Genomic DNA, 21,016 nt, shown 5'->3' with positions numbered 1-21,016 from the left:
AATATTATTAGTTATAATAACAATAATTATAATAATAAATATAAATATATCATAGAGAGAGTCGAGAGATTTTGTGAATGTACACTAAACCGAACTCGATTGATTTATAGCATCTTTGCCTACCAACTACACCATGCGATTGCATGGGTTTAGTGTGGTTACGCCATGCAATCGCATGGCACACCCATCCAGCTCATATCCAGCTTGCTAATGCTACCGACACACGATTTTACCCATTACATCTTTCATTTACGTATAACTTTATATATTATTTTATATATAATATATTTAATCTTTAGAATTAATTAAATATTATATTATATTTACGCTCATGATAAAAATATAATTTTTACAAAAATGACACGGACGTGGTCTCACGACTCATGTACCACATTCGGTTTTTCGAGCGCACTTTCGTACATCTAGAAAACTAGCCTTTTACGTTACGCGACGCGTACCCTTATTAATAATTTGACTTTCTCATCAACAAATTACTTTATAAAAATGTAGCTTACAAAATTGAGTGTTGTGGTCATTTGCTTCTACAAATCAGTGACTCGTTGTTTGTCAAAATATTTTATTTTAAATCGGGACGTTTTATGACTAAGTTAAAATATATAGATATTTATATATACATTTTTAGAAATATAAGTTTGTGTTCAAAATCTTTATTAATAATATAACATTTAGTTTTTCAATACTTTTTATATTTCAAAGTTTATTTTTATTTCGTTTAGAAAAATAATTTAACGCGTAACGTTTTCAAGTTATAATATTTATATACATATACATATATAAACATATCAGTTCCCATAATGGTTCGTGAATCTTTGGAATTTGGTCGAGGTTAAATGAATATATGAATATAGTTTCAAATCCTTGAGACTTAACTTAACAAACTTTGCTTATCGTGTCGGATATGTTAATCATTCAAAGATTTAGTTTAAATTTGGTCAAAAATTTCCGGGTTGTCACATATAGTAAGGATTAAACCTACTACCTGAAACCAAGAAGTTTGGTAAAGTTTTGACTTGTGCGTTATGAGAGATGATACGAAAAAAAGCCGGTTCAGAACCGGAAAAAAAACAAGGGTTAAAGTTATAAATAGGCTATATGCTTTCTCAAATGTCCCGATGTCACCCATATACCCATTTGTGTCTCAGTGTCGCTTTATACTTTTAAAAAGTGTACAAATGCCAACATTTCGTTACCGGTTACCTGCTGAACCGGTAAAGTTAATTATTTAACATTTTTTTCATTTTATATGGCTACAAATAGGTCATAACTTTCAATTTTGTTCCGATGTAGGCTATATACTTTCAGATTTTGTTTTGATGTATCACCGACGTGTCATGACTACTTAGAAGTCACGTCATCAATTGTTTTCGTTGCAGGTAAAAAAAAGTATAGTGGCTTATATTGGTATACTTTTTGAAAGTATATAGCAGACAGTGAGACGTAAATGAGTATATGGACGACATCGGGGCATTTGAGAGAGTATATTGCCTATTTGTAGTTTTAACCCAAAAAACAATTTTAAATAAACCAATAAACTAACCTCGAGAACCGGAGCCAGAATTGAATTCGAAAAACTAGGTTTTTACGAACCGATTTTTCCATATCTGAGTTCATTCCAGAACAGATTTTTGTGCATCACTAGTGATGGGTCATGATCATCTTATCTTATATCAATTCATTTGGCCATCTTATATCAATTGATTTGTAATTTTTTTTTTTTTTTTTTTTTAGATAAGGTATATAAGGTGGTTGTTTGTAAAAAAAGTAAAAAAATTGTAATTGACATGTAAAAAATAAAATAGTAATATTCATCATTTTTTCCTTTTACTCCATATTTAGTTAAGTTATATAAGAGCATATCATCTTTTATTATTTTATTGTTTGTATTAAAAGGTTTGTGGTTGATATGAAAAAAAAAAAAAAAAAAAAAAAAAAAAAAAAAAAAAAAAAAAAAAAGAAAAAATCTTATTGATTTAGATAAGAGATATGATGTGGTTGTTTATAAAAAGAGAAAAGGTATGTGATGAATTAATATGCAAAAATAAAATTTTTTTACTATTCATCATTTTCCTTTTAATTAAGGTATATTTGTTTGTATATATAGATTTGTTGTTGATTTGTATAAGAAAAGAAAGAAAAAAAAACTTTGTTATTTGTGGTTGTTTGTAAAAAGATAAAAAGTTTGTTGATTGATATGTAAAAAATAAAAACTTTATTATTCATAATTTTTTCCTTAAAGATAAGGTATACATGTGTAATGCTAAATAAATGTAAAAAATATTGATACTACGTACGTACAACACTAGACATAATACATTCACCAATTAATATTCTTGCATATTGTAAACATACAACCAGTCGCAAGTGTGCAACCTAACTACTCATGAAATATTAAGGTAGTAGCTTGGGTTTGAAATCCAAGTTAACCACTCGAACTTTTTTTCTCTTTATCTTGTATAGAGCTACCCGAAGGATTTGGTTTGTATCTCACTTAGGACCATCGAAGAGGTCCATCTTTTGCCTTGAAAAACCATATTGTTTCGATTCTTCTAAATAAGATACGCATACGCACATACCTATCTTATATCTTGCCACACTAAACTCCCAGACTTTGACAAGTTATTTGACAGATTTGAAGATGCAACGGTTCCAACATTTCACTATTTATATACTCGACTCGAGATGTCTTCCACATACTTGCACAGCATATTTTCTCTTTTTTAATTTTCATCCATCATTTTATTACACTAACCAAAATCCTCAAATCTGTATTTAAACTTATAAATTTAGATCTACGCATTATTTTTCGTAATTTATACATAACTTTTTCCTGATAAAATCGGCCCACTATTGGTGTGGTGAGGGATTAGTTTTCGTTTACGTACATAATAATGTGGATATAGTCATATGTGTCTCTATTTACATGGCACATAAAGAATGGTATCAAACCAATCACAATTACATCACCCATCATATGAACAAAGAATATTGATTAGACCTTTATGCGACTAAATTTCCACTATATACAATATATGAACTATATTACATGATTGTGAGCTCTTCTCGACATTTGTTCACATATCTGCCTTTTTCTTTAAAGATACGAGTAGACGGTAAAATTGTCATTTAGGGCAATCTATAGGGTTAAAGGTTTTTTAAGTTGTACAAGCTGATGAGAAAACATATCTGGGTTCAGGGTTGATATATGGTCCCATTGTGGCCATTTCTTGGTCGGACTCATGGTCCAGCTTTGGAATGCCGTTCTAGTTTTTTACTTTCTTTAATGGTTTATTATTTATATTTATTATTGTATTTATTATTTATATATTTATATATAAGTACTGCGTATATTCGATAAGATAATGTACAATTATTTTGGTAGGTGAAATAATTTATAGTGTGGTTAAAAGGTGTTTAAGGTTACCATTCATTGTATTTGTTTGTAACTTGTAAATGACAAGTGATAATTATTGACAAAAAATTTGTGTGGAACCATTTAAAAACCTATGTATTTTTTTTTAACTTGGGATCACCTGAGGGGACTAAAACATCTGTTGCGATTATCTCCCGTTTCGACTATGCCGATGCAGCGATAATAACCCCGACTCCCTCGCTGCCTGGGAGGAAACCTTGAAACCGATCCAAGGGCACGGCCAAGTAAAACCTCTCCCATTTACCCCCCAAACGATATGGGAAATGTGTCATGGATGGATACTTCATGACAGAGATGAAATTGTGTTTTTAATATGTAGTCAACGGGGGTCGAACTCCTGACATCCTCTAAAGGAGGCAGACCACCAACCGCTGGACCATATCACAACTTCTAAAAACCTATGTATCTGAGCATGTCATTCATATAAAGAGCATTTCGGAGGACTCTCTAAAAAGGAGAGTTTGAATTATCTTTTAACTATTAAACACATTTATTTCTTTTAATATTTCTGTTAATTTATAACGTCGACACTTTTAAATAATAGGTCAAATATAATATATTTATTTTATATATTAAATGTTAATACGATAAATTTACATCATTTAAATTTAAATTCAAAATGATTATTGAGTTATTGTCATTCAAAACGGGTGAAAATAGAACATTTGAATCATTTAAATTTTAGACTATTCAACGCTCAAACAATCTCAGTAGCAAAGCCACATGTTGGTTAATATTGACACCAATAAACAAATATGTGACCTGTAATTTTTCATAGTAAAAAGTGGAAAATTTGGATTATTATAATTTGACACTAGCCAATTTATCTCATTTAGCAAAAATGAAACGACTCTTGCACCCTTTATCGAAAAGCGACACATTTTTTTTATACGGTCTCACATCGCGTCACGTCTCACCTTGGTCACGACGCGACCCGTGAAAGGACCCGTCCTAATCCATCCGGACGAAGTCCATATCGATTATAAACGATTCATAACAGTTGATTACATCGCGAGGTACTTGACCTCTATATGATACATTTTACAAACATTGCATTCATTTTGAAATGACAAACTTTCATTACATCGAAAGTTGACGGCATGCATACCATTTCATAATATATTCAAACTATAAACGACTTAATAATAATCTTGATAAACTCAACGACTCGAATGCAACGTCTTTTGAGATATGCCATGATTGACTCCAAGTAATATCTTTAAAATGAGCAAATGCACAGCGGAAGATATCTTTCATACCTGAGAATAAACATGCTTTCAAGTGTCAACCAAAAGGTTGGTGAGTTCATAGGTTTATCATAAAACAATAATATTCATCATTTTGATAGACCACAAGATTTAAATGCTGCATGGTACAAATGGGCCCGAATTCTATACCCACATGTAATGTACATGCAATATCTTTTAAATACAGTACACCTTTCTCGTGTACGAAATCATCTTTCATAAATCTTAGTAACCGTACACATATCTTGTGCACAAAAATAATATACACATAACCTGTGTATAAAATCATTCTCTCGATACATAACATTCACTTTTCATTGCTTTCATATCTTGGCTTGGTAACCGACCTTAACATATAATGCGCATAATAATATCCCCAAAACAGAACATCTCGTCTGTATAATAATCATATAAACTTCGAAGTACTAAACACCACGCCCACTAGCCCTTCCGTCTAGTGAACATTCTGGGTGGGGGTGTTAAACCCGGTAGCTACCTTTAGGATTCGCGTCAATTAGGCGTGCACTAATTCTCAAAATTAGTGATGTTCCCTAATTCTTAGGTTACCAAGCAATAATAATCAGGAGAAAAATATTCACAACAATTAGTGGCAATTATAAGGTCCAACTAATTCAATAATAATCGACAGAACTTCCGTCTGCATAATAATTCATTCGAGGAATGTTTTACTTATGTCTATCTCGTCAAACATTTATAAAAGCATTTCATGTATTCGCAGTTCAAAAATATATTTCAAAAGCATTTAATAAAGCAGTTGTAAAAACAGCGCATGTATTCTCAGTCCCAAAAATATAAAGAGTAAAAGGGAGCAAATGGACTCACCTAATGTATTTTGTAGTAAAAATACATATGACTATATTGAACAATGCGGGGTTGGCCTCGAATTCACGAACCTATATCATTCGTATATATATATATATATATATATATATATATATATATATATATATATATATATATATATATATATACATTAAAATATATACTTGTAATCGAACAATTTCATATCCTATAACCTTATATATTATATATTTTGTTTATATATATATTTGAAAAGGATTATTATTTATATAGTTATATTAATATGTCTATATCTGAAGAACACCTAATTTGTTGTATATAAGTTTTTATAAGGTTAATATGCTTTATATATAGTTATATGGCTTATTAATATAAGTGTAGTATATGTAATAAGTATGTTTTATATTCAAAACATTTATTTGTTTAAAAATGATGGTTTTGATATTAATGTTTTACTAAGAATACTAATAATACTAATAATAACTTTATTAAAAATGATAATTTTAATAATAGTAATGATATTGTTAATAATGATACTTTTATCTAATTAGAAGGTTAATAATACTAATAGTTACGAAAGTGATACTAATATTAATATTAATCATACTCATATTAACAATAATAACACTAAAATGACAAGACTTATAATAATCTTACTTATAACAGTATTAATGAAAATTTATGTTTCTAATATTTATAAAGAAAATTATAGTATTTGTATCAATAATATTTGTAATACTAATAATATCAATAATAATAATAATAATAATAATAACAATACTCCTTATTATAATTATGATACTTATACTAATGTTAACGAATTTGATAATACACTTTATTTGTTTAAAACAATGATATTTCTAAATATTAGGAGTAATAATAATTATCATAATTAATACTTTTAACGATAATATCATAATAATAATAATGTTAATAATTATAACACTTATCATGGCAATAACAATAATAATAATAATAATAATAATAATAATAATAATAATAATAATAATAATAATAATAATAATAATAATAATAATAATAATAATAAAATTTATATTGGAAACTACCTTAGAGATTCCTCTTTAAAAAAAATGCCCGAAGTGGGACTCGAACCCAAGACCCCTCGCTCACCAATAACACTCTATAACCATTCCTCTATTTCCATTTTTCCTGATATATCTCCCCCCTAAATTTATTTAACCAGTTAAACGTTTCATCTTCTTCATCTTCCTCTTAAAAAAAAATATTCGACCAATCTCCAAAATTACCAACCATACTTATGTTCGGTTTTTAGGAAGAAAAAAAAAATATATATATATATAGATACAAAAACAATGATTAAATGTTTAAATGAATTAAATATATATATATATATATATATATATATATATATATATATATATATATATATATATATATATATATATATATATATATATATATATATATATATAAAGAGAAACAGCGGTCTGCTGTTACACGACATAAACAAAAAAAAATTATGATTTTCGATTTTGAAAACGTTTTAAACAAAATTTATATTACGAAATAGTTTTTAATTCATTCATATAAATTGTCTATAACCTCAATTGAATCTAAAACATCGAATTGAGTTTGAATTTGATGATGAACAAAAAGTTTGACTTTTTGAAATAAGGTTTGACTCGAAAAATTGGAGCTCGAAACTGAAAATTGAAATTTGATAATTTGCAGATAGTTTGAGTAACAAAATCCTAACAACTTGGCGTTTTTACTTTTGGAAAATTGATTCGAATTCGAAATTTGAAAAAAAAATTGAAGAACAGGGGGCAGTCGACTTTTTCCTATATTTTCTCTGCTAAAAACTTTTTAATTAATTGATGTTGGATGTGTAGCATAATTTATAGAGGTAGTGGAAAGTCTAGTGTTGTATTTAACAACTGGAACGAATTGTTTTACATATCAATGTTCATCGACAGTAATATAATTCGTACAAGGAAAAGAAGAAAAAAAAATATAAAGGACGATATCAAATCTGTACTGGCTTGGATCCTTTTGATTATTTGATGCAGACTTCTAACAGAATTGAAGACAAAAACAAGAATTCAAAACAGATGGATTGTGATTGAAACTGAATCTGATTCTATTCTATATAAAGTTTATTTAATTAATGTTAATAATAAATGATAATTATATTAATAATAATAATATTATTAATATAATAAAATACTGATAATCATAAAAATAATTATAAATATATTACTAGTAAAAAATAATACTAATAGTATCAATAATATTAATAATATTAATTATTATATTAATAATTCTAAAAAATAATAATGATAATTATAATAATCAAAATGATAATAGTAATCTTATAAATGATACTTAAAGTCATAAGAATGATAATAATATTAATATTATCATTGATAATAATAATAAATTATATTATTTTCTAATAGTATTTATAATAACAATATTGATTTTAATGATAATGGTAAAAATAATAATAATAAAAAATTTTAATCAAAATTTTACTACTCGTTATACATAACAATGATTTTAACATTGATAACGACAACATTAGTAATAGTAATAATATAACAAATAATAATCTTTTTAGTTTTATTAATGATAATAGTAACATTAATAATAATATAGTAACTTATACATGCCAAATTGTATATATACACTTTATATTATAAATAATAATATCAATATTACAATTGTCAATATTAACAATAATAAAAGTAATGATAATAATATTAATGTAACAATTATATTCAAACTTACAGTTAACTTTGATATAATATTTTATGATGACATTTACTGAATAGTTAATGTCTACCTACTTTATATATTTTATAGAAATCATATGTAGATAATAACATATATATATATATATATATATATATATATATATATATATATATTATTTTAACAGTAGTTTAATTATACTAAATATTATTTTATATTTTAAATTAAAATATACTTTATTAATTCAAAATATTATATATATATATATATATATATATATATACTTATAATTATATTTACATATACATTTTTATTTACAAACAAGTGTTCGTGAATCGTTGGCACAGTCAAAGGGTAATTGAGTATATAAAAGTAGTTTAAAATTTTGAGATTCATCTTTACAGACTTTGCTTATCGTGTCGGAATCATTTAAAGATTAAGTTTAAATTTGGTCGAAAATTTCCGGGTCGTCACAGTACCTACCCGTTAAAGAAATTTCGTCCCGAAATTTGAGTGTGGTTATCATGGCTAACAATAAAAAAATGTTTTCATGACGAATATGAGTTGATAAATAGAGTTTTATCATTATTGAGTAATATAGATAAAACAATTCGATTAGGCGAAGCGTATGAGTGAAGCTGTCACTAAATAGTGAAATGAGAAAGACAAGTTTCATCATAACTTTTGACTAGTCAAGGTTGAATTTAGAAAATAAGGTGCGTCTTATCTTTTGATGTAGTCAGGGTTGAATTCCGAAATTCAAGGGATTTAAAGAAAATTTTCGAAATCTAAAAGATTTGATTCTTCGGCGAGTAAGGAAATTAAGATCTCTATAATTAAATATGGTAATCTGCCTCGATTACTCTGTCTGATATTTCCATTATAAATTAAGCTCTTCCGTTCCATTATTCTCACCATTCCTATATTTCTTTCTTTGTTCATACATCCAAAATATTGTGAAAATGCTTAATCCAATTCTGATTCTTATTCTTTTCCTCACTATCGCAACAATCATTCTCCTTTTCCAATTACCACCGGAGGAATCTGTTTTCTTTTACTTCGCCCTTGGGGTTATAATGTTTTTAATTCTCCCGTGTCTTTATGTTTCGATAAACATTGATATACACGGTTTGTAATTTCTGTGTTTGTGATCGGCTTTACATTTTTCTTTATTTTTCGGAGCTTCATGCTCTTGTTTTCTCTTCCCGACTCCAAGTCAAGCAAATAATGGTCAAGAACTCGTAGATATAGAGTTTCGAATGATTATAATGTTCTAAGCAGGGTGGAACATGATAGCACGATTTGATTTTCGAATTTATCAAAATTACAGAAGATAGAACTATCAAGAATATATTTTTCTTGATATGTTCGGAGGTTATGTAGAATGAAAGAGTTATGTAACATGGCACATGATGACGTTATATTCTGTGAATCATCACTTCCCATTAGAAACTCGGCATGACTTACTGTAATATAATCACGTTGGCCAAGCGTCATTATATTATACTAACCCATGCTTCAATTCCCAACACTTCTTCACAATTCATTCATAATTTTATACTTAGATTTTATAGATGTTTCCAATATAATGGAATACAAAAAAAAAACACGAAGAGGTAGATAATTTCGGACAAGAACATTTATGAAAATATCCTCAGAAATATCGAAGATATTTATGATGAGATTTTGGAATTTCTAAGTTCGAAGGTTAATGAAGAAAGATTTTCTGCATGATTTTAACATGAATTCGGAGCAAGATATTCTCTAAAGATTTCATCGGATCCAGAATTACCTGGATTTTTTGAATATAGGGTTTGGTCCATGTATTTTTCCTTGGCCTTCTTCATGGTTAGCTCAATCCGTTTTTCAGTACCAAATTTTCTATAGAACGTTCCTAACACTCCATTCTTTATCATCAGACTCTTGGCCATTTAGGCCATCTACAATTTTACCGTTTCCTCTGCATTTAATGCATCCATATCTGAATCATCGATTATCAATCCGAGGTGTTTTCAGGAGAATTGTGTTTTTAGATGATTAAACGCTGATGGTAGTATGGTGGAATATAAAAAGTTCTTTGTTAACAATAAAGGAGCACGCATATATATCAAGGTTATAATAAGGTTGTTTTGAATGAAAAGTCGAAGTTGTCTTGCTGGAGCTGTGACAAAATTGGCTATTTTGAAAAAGGACTGCAAAGTTATTTTGGGTAATAATAATGCCAAAGGAGCTAGCATAGACACGTGTTAAATGTTTACACAGGTTCCGAGTGTTTTCAGGTGCAAAACTATATGCATCAATCTCTTCTTCCGTAGATGAAGTGCGGTTGGTTCATCCTATCGATTGAAGTGTTTTCAAGAATCACGAAAGGTTTGAACACGGATTGTAATCGTCAAGATACAAATGAGATTTAAGATGAAATCAAGTGGCAAACTTGAAGAATTGTTTAGTTTCATATGTTATAATTAATATTTTAATTCTTTTTAATTGTCCAATGTTATTAGTCCACAGTCGATAGTCTACATTTAACAGTCCAGTAATTCATATATAGTTTAATATATTATATTCGAATTAATAAATACGTGTCGTGACCCGTATACGTCTCAGACTCGATCACAACTCAAACTATATATATTATTGTAGAATCAACCTCAACCCTGTATAGCTAACTCCAGCATTACTGCATATAGAGTGTCTATGGTTATTCCAAATAATATATATAGATGCATCGATACGATATGTCAAAACCTTGTATACGTGTCCCAATATTTAAAGTGCGTAAAATAAATAATAGAAATTAAATGACGATAAATAAAATTGCGATAATTAAATTGCGATAAATAAACTGCGATAAATAAAATGTAATCAGTTAGCTAGGAACAGTTAGCTAGGATTTGGTTAGCGTGGATTCTTAACAAAATTTCTCATAGTTAATTTGTTTGTTTCTAACAAATTTTATTTTGTCCAATGTTTTCTTCATTATGCCACTTGTTGGATTCTGATAGGTCAAAATCCAAATATGAAATTTGAATGAAAATGGTTATTCTGCGGTGAACGGATACGTATATCGGTGGTTGTAAGTAGGATAGTAAATGACTGTTGGATTAGATTTGAAAGAATGTACAGTGTAATTATTAATGTGAAATCTAAATATTCCTCGGGTATTACCTACCCGTTAAAATATTTTCACCATTAACAGTTTGTACAAAAGAATTTTTAATTACAATCTTTATGAAAATATACTTACATATATATTTTCTTCAGATGTAATCATGGATTTAATGAGTTAATATGATATTAATCTCATTTGATTTACCGTTAGAACAAGAATATATATAATCTCTAAAACATTAGAGATTACATAATCGCCATGTCGAACGAAGATAAATGATGTAAACGTCATGTAGATCGATGATTATACTCGAGGTATAGAATGAGATGTTGAGGCATGGATTGTTGATGGTACTGGTGCTGTTATTGATGGTACTGTTGGTACCGATGATGTTGTTGAAGTTGGTAAATTTTGCACAATATTCTCCAAAAAACGTTACTCAGGCGCGAAGCTCGTTGACTTCTTCGATTACTCCGGGATGATCATCGGTAAGAACGAGCGAATGAATAAGGTTTAGAATCTGAGATAGTATGTAATCATGATGAGATATTTGAGAGATGAAGGTGAAAATGGTATTTCGGACTGGTTCGCCGGTGAATGCTTCCGGTTCTTCATCAAGAGGTGAATTCGGTTGACGAAAAGGATCGCCTTCTTCGCATCTCCATTGATTAAGTTGACTTCGAACCCATTCCCAATTCAGCCAGAATTGGTGATGACTGATTGGTTGATCTATTCTGGTTACACTGTCTTCGGAGCTTGAGTCGAAATCCATATCGGAATAGCTGTCGGAATCCGAAGAATTCGAACTGGTTGAGGGATTCATCTCGTACGATCAGATGAAGGATTTTTGATAAGAAATAGATTATAGGATGTATATTAGTACCCTGCAATACATAATTTACATATGCATATATAATACTAAAATCCCATAAGTTACGGAGGAATCTACGGAATATGTCAGGCAAAGTTTATAGTAAAAGATACGCTAAGATATGAATTAGTAGATATGCTAAGATATGAATTTTTATCTATACACTATTCATGTAATCAATGCAGTAAGATGTGTCTAGACTAAGAATGGTAAGCAAATGATTCCCTAAGAATGATAAGCAGGTAATTTTTGACACGAAATGATAAGCAAAACTTTTGACATGCAGACACGGTCGAAGTCCAGACTCACTAATGCATCCTAACGACTTATCAGTTAGACACACTAATGCAGACCTGGTTCGCTAAGACCACCGCTCTGATACCAACTGAAAGGACCCGTCCTAATCCATCCGGACGAAGTCCATATCGATTATAAACGATTCATAACAGTTGATTACATCGTGAGGTACTTGACCTCTATATGATACATTTTACAAACATTGCATTCGTTTTGAAATGACAAACTTTCATTACATCGAAAGTTGATGGCATGCATACCATTTCATAATATATTCAAACTATAAACGACTTAATAATAATCTTGATAAACTCAACGACTCGAATGCAACGTCTTTTGAGATATGCCATGATTGACTCCAAGTAATATCTTTAAAATGAGCAAATGCACAGCGGAAGATATCTTTCATACCTGAGAATAAACATGCTTTCAAGTGTCAACCAAAAGGTTGGTGAGTTCATAGGTTTATCATAAAACAATAATATTCATCATTTTGATAGACCACAAGATTTAAATGCTGCATGGTACAAATGGGCCCGAATTCTATACCCACATGTAATGTACATGCAATATCTTTTAAATACAGTACACCTTTCTCGTGTACGAAATCATCTTTCATAAATCTTAGTAACCGTACACATATCTTGTGCACAAAAATAATATACACATAACCTGTGTATAAAATCATTCTCTCGATACATAACATTCACTTTTCATTGCTTTCATATCTTGGCTTGGTAACCGACCTTAACATATAATGCGCATAATAATATCCCCAAAACAGAACATCTCGTCTGTATAATAATCATATAAACTTCGAAGTACTAAACACCACGCCCACTAGCCCTTCCGTCTAGTGAACATTCTGGATGGGGGTGTTAAACCCGGTAGCTACCTTTAGGATTCGCGTCAATTAGGCGTGCACTAATTCTCAAAATTAGTGATGTTTCCTAATTCTTAGGTTACCAGGTAATAATAATCAGGGGAAAAATATTCACAACAATTAGTGGCAATTATAACGTCCAACTAATTCAATAATAATCGACAGAACTTCCGTCTGCATAATAATTCATTCGAGGAATGTTTTACTTGTGTCTATCTCGTCAAATATTTATAAAAGCATTTCATGTATTCGCAGTTCAAAAATATATTTCAAAAGTATTTAATAAAGCAGTTGTAAAAATAGCGCATGTATTCTCAGTCCCAAAAATATAAAGAGTAAAAGGGAGCAAATGAACTCACCTAATGTATTTTGTAGTAAAAATACATATGACTATACTGAACAATGCGGGGTTGGCCTCGAATTCACGAACCTATATCATTCGTATATATATATACATTAAAATATATACTTGTAATCGAACAATTTCATATCCTATAACCTTATATATTATATATTTTGTTTATATATATATTTGAAAAGGATTATTATTTATATAGTTATATTAATATGTCTATATCTGAAGAACACCTAATTTGTTGTATATAAGTTTTTATAAGGTTAATATGCTTTATATATAGTTATATGGCTTATTAATATAATTTTAGTATATGTAATAAGTATGTTTTATATTCAAAACATTTATTTGTTTAAAAATGATGGTTTTGATATTAATGTTTTACTAAGAATACTAATAATACTAATAATAACTTTATTAAAAATGATAATTTTAATAATAGTAATGATATTATTAATAATGATACTTTTATCTAATTAGAAGGTTAATAATACTAATAGTTACGAAAGTGATACTAATATTAATATTACTTATACTCATATTAATAATAATAATACTAAAATGACAAGACTTATAATAATCTTACTTATAACAGTATTAATGAAAATTTATGTTTCTAATATTTATAAAGAAAATTATAGTATTTGTATCAATAATATTTGTAATACTAATAATATTAATAATAATAATAATAACAATACTCCTAATTATAATTATGATACTTATACTAATGTTAACGAATTTGATAATACACTTTATTTGATTAAAACAATGATATTTCTAAATATTAAGAGTAATAATAATTATCATAATTAATACTTTTAACGATAATATCATAATAATAATAATGTTAATAATTATAACACTTATCATGGCAATAACAATAACAATAATAATAATAATAATAATAATAATAATAATAATAATAATAATAATAATAATAATAATAATAATAATAATAATAATAATAATAATAATAATAATAAAATTTATATTGGAAACTACCTTAGAGATTCCTCTTTAAAAAAAATGCCCGAAGTGGGACTCGAACCCAAGACCCCTCGCTCACCAATAACACTCTCTAACCATTCCTCTATTTCCATTTTTCCTGATATATCTCCCCCCTAAATTTATTTAACCAGTTAAACGTTTCATCTTCTACATCTTCCTCTTAAAAAAAAATATTCGACCAATCTCCAAAATTACCAACCATACTTATGTTCGGTTTTTAGGAAGAAAAAAAAAATATATATATATATATATAGATACAAAAACAATGATTAAGTGTTTAAATGAATTAATATATATATATATATATATATATATATATATATATATATATATATATATATATATATATATATATATATATATATATATATATATATATATATATATATATATATATATATATATATATAAAGAGAAACAGCGGTCTACTGTTACACGACATAAACAAAAAAAAAATTTATGATTTTCGATTTTGAAAACGTTTTAAACAAAATTTATAATTCAAAATAGTTTTTAATTCATTCTTATAAACTGTCTGTAACCTCAATTGAATCTAAAACATCGAATTGAGTTTGAATTTGATGATGAACAAAAAGTTTGACTTTTTGAAATAAGGTTTGACTCGAAAAATTGGAGCTCGAAACTGAAAATTGAAATTTGATAATTTGCAGATAGTTTGAGTAACAAAATCCTAACAACTTGGCATTTCTACTTTTTGAAAATTGATTCGAATTCGAAATTTGAAAAAAAAATTGAAGAACAGGGGGCAGTCGACTTTTTCCTATATTTTCTCTGCTAAAAACTTTTTAATTAATTGTTGTTGGATGTGTAGCATAATTTATAGAGGTAGTGGAAAGTCTAGTGTTGTATTTAACAACTGGAACGAATTGTTTTACATATCAATGTTCATCGACAGTAATATAATTCGTACAAGGAAAAGAAGAAAAAAAATATAAAGGACGATATCAAATCTGTATTGGCTTAGATCCTTTTGATTATTTGATGCAGACTTCTAACAGAATTGAAGACAAAAACAAGAATTCAAAACAGATGGATTGTGATTGAAACTGAATCTGATTCTATTCCATATAAAGTTTATTTAATTAATGTTAATAATAAATGATAATTATATTAATAATAATAATATTATTAATATAATAAAATACTGATAATCATAAAAATAATTATAAATATATTACTAGTCAAAAATAATACTAATAGTATCAATAATATTAATAATATTAATTATTATATTAATAATTCTAAAAAATAATAATGATAATTATAATAATCAAAATGATAATAGTAATCTTATAAATGATACTTAAAGTCATAAGAATGATAATAATATTAATATTATCAATGATAATAATAATAAATTATATTATTTTCTAATAGTATTTATAATAACAATATTGATTTTAATGATAATGGTAAACATAATAATAATAAAAAAATTTAATCAAAATTTTACTACTCGTTATACATAACAATGATTTTAACATTGATAACGACAACATTAGTAATAGTAATAATATAACAAATAATAATCTTTTTAGTTTTATTAATGATAATAGTAACATTAATAATAATATAGTAACTTATACATGCCAAATTGTATATATACACTTTATATTATAAATAATAATATCAATATTACAATTGTCAATATTAACAATAATAAAAGTAATGATAATAATATTAATGTAACAATTATATTCAAACTTACAGTTAACTTTGATATAATATTTTATGATGACATTTACTGAATAGTTAATGTCTACCTACTTTATATATTTTATAGAAATCATATGTAGATAATAACATATATATATATATATATATATATATATATATATATATATATATATATATATATATATATATATATATATATATATATTATTTTAACAGTAGTTTAATTATACTAAATATTATTTTACATTTTAAATTAAAATATACTTTATTAATTCAAAAATATTATATTATATTATATATATATATATATATATATATATATATATATATATATATATATATATACACACTTATAATTATATTTACATATACATTTTTATTTACAAACAAGTGTTCGCGAATCGTTGGCACAGTCAAAGGGTAATTGAGTATATAAAAGTAGTTTAAAATTTTGAGATTCATCTTTACAGAGTTTGCTTATCGTGTCGGAATCATTTAAAGATTAAGTTTAAATTTGGTCGAAAATTTCCGGGTCGTCACAACCCGAAGCGTATTTTTAGAGCCGAGCTTATATCATAACATGATCATCCGTTCCAGCACAAAGTCGCGACGCGGCTATACAGGCCGCGAAGCGACCTCCCACTGTACCAGATGCCCAGAACCAAGTTCTAAGCTCGACATCCAATTTCCACTATAAATCGTGACGCGACATCAATTGTCGCGATGCGACCTAAAGCGAAAACAGATGCTGCAGTTTGTAACTAAATTTCAACACAAATTATTTCCAACATCACAAGTCTCGATTCACATTAACCTGCTCAAAAGTTAAGTACTACTCAAAATACAACAAATTTACGAGTTCACAATACCGGGTAACTCAAGACCCATAATTTACCAAGTGTACATTTTGACCCAAATACACTTAAATGACCCTAAATAGAGCATGATCGTCCGGGCCAACTACCAAAATCAATCCCATTACATAGCTACTCCATAGCCTTACCCTTATCCCTTGTGGCGCTTAAATCTATAAAAAGAATAAAACAACGAGGGTAAGTAAAGCTTAGTGAGGAAAATAAATATACATCTATGCATACAACTTACCCACCCGCATACTACGCAAACCAACGCATAATAACCACCGCAACGAATATAGCACAAATAATCAAATAGCATGCTAAACACAACTATGTATAACAACACTTCATGGTTAACCGTAAGCACAAGGGAATGGTCCTCGCGAATGAACCATCGATTATTCACAACAACCATTAGTGATACGAACACACGATTTCCACTAACCCCATGAGTGGTATCGAACTCGCGAACTAAAGTGGCAAATGAGATTTTCCACACCCACCCATCACGCTCAATGTGGTATCGTACGCCCGAACTTTAAACCCACATTTCACGCCAACACACTTGATGATATGGTATCGACTCCCGAACTTTAATCCATATCACATGCCAACACACATGATGATGAGGTATCAACTCCCGAACTTTAAACCCTCATCCCATGCCACATACGATATGGTATCTTCACCCGAACATTAACCCACATCGCACACACAAGAAAGTAAACCATACACATACATGCATAAGTATTCCACTCACCTTGATCAACTTGATGAGTTTAACACGACTTAGTGCTTCTCAATCGACCCAAAAGCACTTTACCTAGCATTCAAATCACAACACCAAGCTATGAACACCAATAGCTTGACCCAAATCACACAAGTGCAATTTTGACCCAAATTGCACTTTAATCACCCAACTAGGTCAAACCAAGACCTTACCAACCCTAATCACAAGTAACTAGTGATTATGACTCAAAAACCACCAAAATGACTCAAAGTCAAGTACTTGAAGTACTTCTTGACCCATTTTGACACCAAACCAATTTGACCCAAATTAAGGGTTTACACCCAAAATCAACTTTACACAAGTAACACTTCCTTAATCGAAGTATAATCACTAGCACAATAGGTGTTCTAATGATTTTAACAACAATACATGATTTGAACTTACAAAATTCGGCATCCAAACCCTAACCTCCTTTATTAGGGTTCATACACCCAATCTTAACCCAAAACCCCAATTTTCTCAAGAAATGAGGTTTACAACCATTTCAAACCCAACCCCTAATTATAATCTGACACAATTAAATTCAAGTTAGGGTTTTACCTAAAGAGTAAAATGGAGCTAGGAAGCAACTACAACAAGATTGGTTCTTGATTTGAGTTTGGATGATCACATTCTTCACCAATTTCAAGCACTCTCTCTTATTAAAGTTTCTGTGAGTAACTAGAGGGGGGTGAATAGTTACTTGATAAGTTTTTAACACTTATTCGATTGATCGCCAAATTCGATTAACTTTTATAAACCAATTCAACTCAAACTTGATTTGTGTAGTGTATATGTTCAAAATGATAAATGAAGTAATGTAAAGAACATAGACACAAGGATTTATAGTGGTTCGGGTAGATGTTAACTAATCCACCTTAATCCACTCCCCGATTACACTAATCGGGATTTGTTGCTTCACTAAGCACTTTTCTCCAAACCCGGTGGAGATCCGATTTACAAGTCTTCAACTTCTTTGGTAGACAACAAACCTAATCTTTCTATCTCTTTAAAAGATCAACTCCAACCTAGATCAACTTGTCTTCACCTTGGACAAGTATTAATCTCCAAATAAGATTAATCAACTTCCTAAGTCCCTTTAAGGAAGTAGATCACTAAGCTAGCCTATGCTTCTACTAATTGAAGTTACAAGACTTATACACTTTGTAATGATGATCCTAAGACAATACTAGGACATACATTACACTAAGTAAACTCACAAGATTAATGATTTTGATTAGTAAGTTTACAACAACCAAATTCTATATCTATAAGATCATAGAATCTTCACTTGCTTGATTACATTTGAGTACTAATTAGAGCTCTTGTGATCTCTGGAAATAAGCCTTTGAAATATGCAAGAGGGTCAGCTTCAAATGCTCTTTAATACTTGCCTTTTATAGTGGGATTCAAAAAGTAGTCGTTGACACACGGTTGCCTGCACGGTCGACCGTGGTTTGACTGTGCGTGCTCCAGTCCAAATTTAGTATCTGATGTATAGCCGTTTGACTCAAATTTGTACACCACATTTTGGCACCTTTACTCCTTCTAGCACCTGCAAAAGAAACTAAACATCCTATACAAGTACTATATGCATTAAGTGTGTGAGATTTGGTCTTATTACATGAAAGTGACATAACACTCCATTAGTGGTAAACCCAACATTCTTGGAGAAGTGTCTTGATTGATATTTTGGGAAATCTCAGATTGGTCAAGACTTAGTTAGTCACTTTAATGCATTTGGATCAATTCTAAAGACTAGTCAATATGTCATTAACTTCCTAGTTTCAATTAATAACAAGTCATGTTTGTTTTAAGCTTAGGTAGATTAATTGAATGATGTCTTTCTAAGATAATCACTAAGTATATAGAGACATTAAAGTTAAGTCATACTTGAACAAGCAATCACAATTTGTTACTTAGACAAGACCAAGTAAACAATTGATCATAATTTCATTGTGAACCAATTTACACTTAATTTGTTGGAGTAGACTAGTTACTTGAATCCTAACTAGTAAACACATAGCAAGCATGTTAATCAAGTTGATAAATTTATGAGTATTAAACATATTAGCAAGTAGCAAGTAATACTCACACATAGCAAGAGATAGTTACTATAAGATCAATCATATATATATTTGCACAACTTGTAATTTAAGCTTTTAGCAAGCTTACTTGCAATATAACATATTGCATGATTAATGTGTAAGCACACATTAATGTCCAACACATGCACAAGGTAAGAGCAATCTCTAGTTGGGACTTGGTGACCATCCTAAATGTATCTAAGTGTATTTTAGGATTACAAGTCTTTACTAGTTACACTTGAGAGCATTGTTCCTCATTTAGCCTTAATTAATCACTAAGTCCTTTTTAATAACAATTATTGTTCTAGTGATGTTGGCTTAAGTGTGTTGGTACTTGATGATCATACTAAGGATGTCTAGATAAGAATTAAGATCACAAGTTGTTGATTAACACTTATGTATTATGCCTAATCTTGGGTCATTTGTCATTAAGATGTCATTAGGCGTAATTAACCACAATTAGTGTTTTTATGACCAAAACCCAATTGAGTATGGAGAAGGAATCTATTCTAAGCATGTTGAGAAAGGTTTCATGAATTATAGATGTCGGGAACTAGTCAAACTTTATTTGGTCAAAATTGGTAACAGAGAAAACTGCAGTCGCACTGCGGTTGACCGTGGTGGCGACCGCGCAACTTGTTTTCACAAAACTGAGTTGCAATTCAGTTTGGGGTTCTACGGCTGGCTGTGTGATCGACTGTACCTTGACCGTGTATTTAGCTGATCTTTTAATTTCATTCTTTAAGTTATGTTTGACTTGGTCGTTTGCAAGATAAAGTATGGATTAGTGACCTTGTGTGTTTTATGTTAAGATGTCAGT

The sequence above is a fragment of the Rutidosis leptorrhynchoides genome, chromosome 6 (assembly GCF_046630445.1).
Source record: "Rutidosis leptorrhynchoides isolate AG116_Rl617_1_P2 chromosome 6, CSIRO_AGI_Rlap_v1, whole genome shotgun sequence".
Classification (NCBI taxonomy): domain Eukaryota; kingdom Viridiplantae; phylum Streptophyta; class Magnoliopsida; order Asterales; family Asteraceae; genus Rutidosis; species Rutidosis leptorrhynchoides.
Note: the sequence above shows the minus strand (reverse complement) of the source record.